At 36.5% G+C, this 7,118-nt stretch overlaps 1 long non-coding RNA gene across 2 annotated transcripts; it reads right to left on the reverse strand.

The window, feature by feature from the left end:
* Positions 1 to 4,308: 4,308 nt before the first annotated feature.
* LOC107925492 (uncharacterized) lies at positions 4,309 to 5,763 on the reverse strand. Of its 2 annotated transcripts, XR_001692005.2 has the most exons (3): positions 5,330 to 5,552; positions 4,703 to 5,224; positions 4,309 to 4,620 (listed from the first exon to the last, which is right to left on the reverse strand). It is a non-coding gene; the product is annotated as an uncharacterized lncRNA (long non-coding RNA). The 2 variants fall into 2 exon arrangements; XR_001692003.2 differs by having other exon boundaries at positions 4,309 to 5,224; positions 5,330 to 5,763.
* Between the last annotated feature and the right edge of the window lie 1,355 nt (positions 5,764 to 7,118).

Below are 7,118 nucleotides of genomic sequence, written 5' to 3' on the forward strand. Positions count from 1 at the left end.
AAAAAGAGGCATTTAAAATTTTAAAGTTAATATTATTAATGCTCGATCACCAAGAGTGCTCTGCGAGAGTCCTAGAGAAAACAGTATCTACTGTGGCTTGGGATAGCAGAAAGCGGTGGTGACGGCAGGCAAGAGAGGGATGAGATTTCTCTCCTGGCAGAGGAACTCGTGCAATTATCTGTAAAAGGATCGCTAGTGACTCCAAGTGAAAAACCAGCTCTGATCTCTACCGTCTGGACAGAGAAGCTTTACAACCCAGAAAGTTTCAGGGCACAGATGAAAAGCATATGGAAGACAAAAAAGAAGTTTGAGATTCAAATGGCAAGGCAGAATCTGTTTTTAATTGAGTTTGATTCTGAAGAAAATTTGGAGTTGATCTTGGAAAGAAGGCCTTGGTTAATCCGGAAAAACCTAATTTTATTCAGTAGAATATCACAACCAATGGCAAGAGGCCAAATTCGACTTACATCTTCACCATATTGGATCAGAATAGGTTTATGCCCACCAGAAGTAGATAAAAAAGACCTAATACACGCCATTGGGGTTACTTTGGGGGGTTATCAGATCTGAAATTAATGAAGAATTATGCCGTCTTAAAGTAAATCTAGATGCGCAGAAACCCCTTAGACGAGGTATCTTTGTCTCAACTAATAGTATAACTAAATCATGGATTTCTTTTAAATATGAAAAACTGTCGGTATTTTATTTTGGATATGGAAGAATGGGGCACGGGTTAACAGATTGCCGTGAGCTTAGCCCCTCAAAAAAAACTAAAGCTAGAGATGACCCACCATACACATCGGCACTAAAAGCAGAATCAAACTTACTTCGGGAAGGAGAGTATTAAAATCAATGGTTATTCTAATAAGGGAAGGACCCAGTGCTCCTACACAGGAGGCTCAAAGGCATTGACAGTGGTTGAGAAAGTAAATGGAGCGGGAAACAGCATGAATAGAATACAAATAAAGAAATTAAAGTCAGTGCAATGGAGGAAAGCGCGAAGCAAAAGGAGGAAGTTGGTACACTGTTGCAAGATGTGCAAATGGCTGATAGCACGGACAGACATGGTCATAATCCAAATATAGCGAAGAAGGCAAGTTGGAAAAGAGTAGCTCCAGCATCAGCAATGGGTGAAAAGAAGGAGGATTGGGGTAGAAAGAAGAGAAAATCTCCGGAAGACAAAATTGAGACTCGTGACAAAGAAATTGAGCGTGAAGCTGAAACAAAAAAGACTGAAAAAAGAAGCCAAGGTAGGGGGTGAACTCTCAACAGAAGCTATGTTTGAAATTTAGGGGCAAAATGTTGTTTTAAACTCTATAGGATCGGCGGCTGGCAAAAGGCAAGCCGACCGAGAGCAATGAAAAGCATAAGCTGGAATGTCCGTGGATTGGGGAGTCCATGGGCTATAAGAAGGCTGCGGTATTTCTTAAAGCAGTATATTCCCATATGGTCTTCTTAATGGAGATAAAAATTGACAGACAACGTATGGAGAAGGTTAGAAGGAGTTGCAATTTTCTGAATGGGATTGATATTGAAGTAGAGGGCACGCGTGAAGGTCTATGTTTAGCATGGAAGGAAGATGTAAAAGTTGCGTTACGGAGTTAAAAATCACATTGGTGCAATGATAAAGGAGGAAGGTACGAATGAAGAGTGGAGATATACGGGTTTCTACAGGTCACCTTATGTTAGTAGCAAAACTGAATCATAGAATCTGTTAAGGAAATTAAGCGAAGATCAACGTCATCCATGGTTAGTGAGTGGGGACTTCAATGAAATAATGTATTCTTTTGAAAAATATGGAGGGATACCAAGAGATGAGAGGAAAATTGAGGCTTTTCGTAAGACTCTAGAAGAATGTCAATCGGAAGATATAGGATTTTCAGGGGCCTGGTTTACTTGGGAAATAGGAAATTTTGCAGAAACAAATATAAAAGAGAGACTCGATAGGGAAGTCGCTAATGAAAAATGGAAGGCCCTTTTTCCAGCAGGCACTATTCATCATTTAACTCACTCGATGTTTGACCACTGTCCACTACTCCTGAATACTAAGAGTGAACATAATTATTATAGAAAATCTTAATTTAAATTTGAGGGATGGTGGATTACGGTGGAATCCTTGGAGGAAGTTATTAAGGAATCGTGGGACTCAAGTACAGGCACAATTGTGGAGAAACTGGAACAATTACATGAGAAGCTTAAGCAGTGGGAGGGAACAATCTAGAAGGGGAGAGAAGGGCTAAATAAAAAGTTAACAAAGGAATTTGAAATGCTACTGGTCAAAGATAGGGATGACAACACGTTAGCAAAGATCATTGATACGAAAATCCATTTAAATATGAAAATCGATAAAGATGAAATTTACTGGGAACAGAGGGCAATAGCGAATTGGCTTAAAGTAGGGGACAAGAATTTAGCTTTTTACCATAAGTATGCGTCATTTCGAAGGAAAATAAATACAATATCTAGGCTGGAGCTCGATGGAGGAAAAGAGGCTACAGAAGAAGATCAAATTAGTGAAGCTGCTACCTCATATTTTCAGAAGTTATTTATGTCAAATGGAATGGGGGATTTTTCTCACATCTTAATAGGTATCGAGGAGATTATTTCGTCAGATATCAATGTAGAACTATTGTCAACCTATACAGAAGATGAAGTGTTTTCAGCCTTAAAATGAATGGGGCCAACTAAAGCAGTAGGACCAGATGGCTTTCCAGCAGTCTTTTTTCAACGATTTTGGCACATTGTTGGTAAAGAAGTCGTAACTTTCTATTTAGGAATTCTTAATGAGGGTCAAAATTTTGGCCCACTCAATTCAACAGATATAGTACTGATCCCGAAAACACAAAATCCTTCCAATCTGGCTACTTTCAGACCTATTAGTCTGTGTTCGGTCCTATATAAAATTGTGGCAAAGACAATTGCCAACAAATTTCAAACAGTAATCGGGAGATGTATTGATGCGGCCCAAAGTGCGTTTGTACCAGGACGATTAATTTCTGATAATGTTATTCCAGCTTATGAAATCCTACACACATTTCGGAACAAACGTAAAGAGAAAAAAGGATACATGGCAGTCAAATTTGATATGAGCAAGGCCTATGATAGGGTTGAGTGGAGCTTTCTAAAGGCAGTTATGTTAAAGATGGGTTTTGCAAAAGACTAGGTGGAAGTTATTCTGAGATGTATTACTACAGCATCCTATGCTATTAACATCAATGGCAAAAGAGGAAGAACATTTCAAGCTTCTAGAGGCTTGCGTCACGTTGATCCCCTTAGCCTATTTCTTTTTCTTTTATGCAGTGAGGGGCTTTCGACACTAATGAGATTGGCTATGAAAGAAGGTATGATAAAAGGAGCAAAAGCAAGCAGGAGAGGACCGGTGATCTCCTATTTACTCTTTGCAGATGACTGCATACTATTTGGGGAAGCAACAGATAAGGGAGCGAGGTTGCTAAAAGGAATCTTAAAGGAGTATGAGGACTGCTCTGGCCAATGCGTTAATTTCAATAAATCCACAATTTTTTACAGCTCCAATACACTGGAAGGAATTAAACGCGAAATCACTACAATCCTAGGGGTGCAACGTTCAACAGATATGGAAAAATACTTGGGTCTTCCTAATGTGGTTGGTAGACGGAGGAAAGAGGCTTTTCAAAATCTAAAGGAGAAGACTCTCTTAAGAATCAAAGGCTGGAGTACTAGCTTTTGGTCCTAAGGAGGCAAGGAAGTTTTCATCAAATCAGTGCTGCAAGTAATACCGACCTACGCTATGTCATGCTTCCTGCTAACTAATTCTCTCTGTAGTGAATTCAAAAAAATCATCGCTAATTTTTGGTGGCAAAAGGCACATGGGAGGAAAGGCATTCACTGGTGTCAGTGGAAGCATTTGTGTCAACATAAAGACGAAGGAGGAATGGGATTTAGGCGCATGGCTAAATTTAATATAGCTCTTCTATCCAAATAGCTTTGGAGAATTCTAAACAATCCCAATACATTAGTTGCACAAGTTTTAAAAGCCAAGTATTTTCCAGGAGAGGATTTTTTAAATTCAAACCTGGGAAATAACAGTTCTTTCACATGGAAAAGTATATGGGCTATGAAAGGCGTTTTAGCAGAGGACCTTTGCTGGAAAGTAGGCAAGGGATAAAAAATTTCAATTTTGAAAGATGTTTGGGTACCAGATTTACAAAATTCCAAACTATCATCGTATGTTAATAATTTAAGTTACTTTAATGTTGCTGAGTTAATTGATTATAGCAGCAGAACATGGAAAAAAGAGTGGATAGAATCTACCTTTCCCGGAAGATATAACTATGAAGATTTTGCGTATTCCGATAATAAGAGAACCCCACGAGACATTCTAGCCTGGAGGGGGAAGCCATCGGGAGAATTTACGGTACGCAGTGCCTATAAACTGACTACAAAATGACTACAGAAAATTCTACAAAAAACTTTGGCTACTCAATCTACCATCTAAGATAAAAATTACAACTTGGAAAATATCGTGGAATTATCTTCCCACACGAATTAACATGCAGCTTCGTAAGCTTTCAAATGACACACATTGCCCTCGCTGTGGAGAAGTAGCAGAAACCATGAACCACATTTTTCGTGAATGCCCTATTACAAAAGCCGTATGGGAAGATTTATCTTTTGCGGAGTTGCTTAAGATCACACATCTGGAGTTCAAAGAGTGGCTTACTTGGGTTTTCGAACAGATATCTTCACTCCAGTGTAAGACTTTCTATTGCGCTTTGTGGGCCATTTGGGAGGACAGGAACAAGAGAATACATGAAAAAACTAGTAGATCTGGCAAAGAGATAGCAGATTATGTAAACAGATATATTTCAGAATTAGATGGAGCCAAAAACAAAATACCATCGTCTCTTCAGGTCGCCAAGCGCTGGGAACATCCACCAAGTCAATTCGTAAGGTTAACTTTGATGCAGCATATGATGGTACTACTTGTCAATCGGCAGTGGGGATCGTAGCAAGGGATAGCGAAGGCACAGTTCTTTTATCATTTTCTAAGATCTATCACCAAGTTGTATCGGCTTATGCTGCTGAAGCAATTGCTTATAGGGCAGCAACTCGAATCGGTATCAACATGCAATGGCCAAAAATCATCATCGAAAGAGATGCATTAGTAGTAATAAAGAAATGCAAGGGAAGAAATAGAGACAGATCTATGATCGGGGCATATATCCATGATATCCAGCAGTTACTGGCAAAAAATGAAAAGTACCGGGTCAGACACATTCCACGCACAGCAAATAAACTAGCACATATTCTTGCAACGGAAACGTTAAAGAAAAAGAAAGAATTTTACCTGATCAGCAGTGTTCCTGAGTATGCTGAGAGGTTGAAGGTTATGGAAAAGGAAAGGGAACCAGACTGAAAATGAAATGGAAATATGAAGAGACCGAAACGAAAATATCAAAAAAAGGTCTCATTGGAATTCTGGAAGCGTCCAGCAGAAGTAAAGGCAGATGATGGGACAGGACGATGACCAGATCTTTTCTGATTGGGCAATACAGAGTTGCCATTATACGGCTCCAGATCCTTCTGATATTTATTTTACTTTATTTTTGAATTCTTAGGCCGATTGCTTTGTACTTTGGGTTTTTGTTTGTCTGTTATTCTATTGTTGGGTTACTAACCCGTCTTTGATTTGTGCATCATGGGTCAAAGCTCACTTATAGGCCTTTTTATGTTGCTAATTAGGTTATGTCTTAAAGTTTGTATTTTGAATTTAGCTCAATAAAGCCCAATCTGAATTCAGTTTCAAAAAAAAAAACATATAATAAATAATGAAATATAATGTTTGAAATTAGTAATAATAATAACACATGTAATATGTACAGAATTAAAATAAAAAAAAAGATAAAAATAGTTTAAATTGTAAGTAAAAGGAATTTAAATAGGTACATACATCAGATCAAAAATATTAAAAGGATTCCAATTGTTTATCATGATATTGTCATTTTTCTTGAGTTGGTGTCGAGTTGACTTATGACACTAAACTCAAGTTACATTTGACTCATAGGTAAAGTTGAGATGTTATTGATATTAATGGCATGAGTTCAAACATCATCATTTGCAATATTTTTATTGATTTTATTTAAAATGTACAAAAACAAATGTACCATTGTAAGAATATAACTTATTCCAAATGTGTAACAATAGTTTAGTAATTTTTCCAACAAAGTTGGTGTCCAATTTAAATTATAGTATTGCAACCCCCTTTACAAGAGTCTAATTTCTAGATTGAGCAAGAGATATCACACTTAGGCTTAGTTTGGATGGGCGGTGTGTTTACCTTCGGTGAGGTTAAAAATAGCAGCAGTGGTGAGATTAGTTACTGTAGCGGTGAGATTGGATACTGTAGCAGTGAGATTAGAAACAATGGTGGAGTGTGTGTTTGGATTCAAACGCAGCTGTAGCAGTGAGGTGAGAATAAAAAATGACTATTAAGGACACCAGATTAGAATTGATATATAATAGAAGTTTTTTAAATTATTTTACTTTTTAAAAATTATTAAAATATGTGAATTTATAAATTTATTTAATAAAATATTAAAATGCATCTTCCAATATTTTGTTATAAATATTTTAATAAATTATATAATCAATTTAAATTATTTATTAGATAAAATGATAATTATTTTTATTTTTTTATAGATAAATATTCTTTTATAACAATGATAAATATTATTTTCACAAATAGTAACATTATACTTGGATTAAATTTTGAAGTATCTAAACGGATGATTTTTAATAAAAAAAAATATAGTAACATAAGACATAACAAGTTTCATTATTACTAGAAATTAGGTTATGATACAAAATGATTTTACAAATATGAATTCATTAAACTAGTTGCAATAGTTTCCCTTAATATCGCGATTTCAAGGTGACTTTCACAGTTAGAAGAACTCGATTCACCTCTATCAAAATGTCCAGAAGAGACTGACATGTTGGGTATATTCTCAAATTGTTGAAAATCCTCATCATTTGGTCAAGCATGTCTTCGAATGTAATTATACAAAACCATTGTTGCAATAACTATTAAAACTTGTTTGTTGAATGAATAACTTGGAATATCTCTTAATATTGGC

This window comes from Gossypium hirsutum, chromosome A01, assembly GCF_007990345.1.
Source record: "Gossypium hirsutum isolate 1008001.06 chromosome A01, Gossypium_hirsutum_v2.1, whole genome shotgun sequence".
Classification (NCBI taxonomy): Eukaryota; Viridiplantae; Streptophyta; class Magnoliopsida; order Malvales; family Malvaceae; genus Gossypium; species Gossypium hirsutum.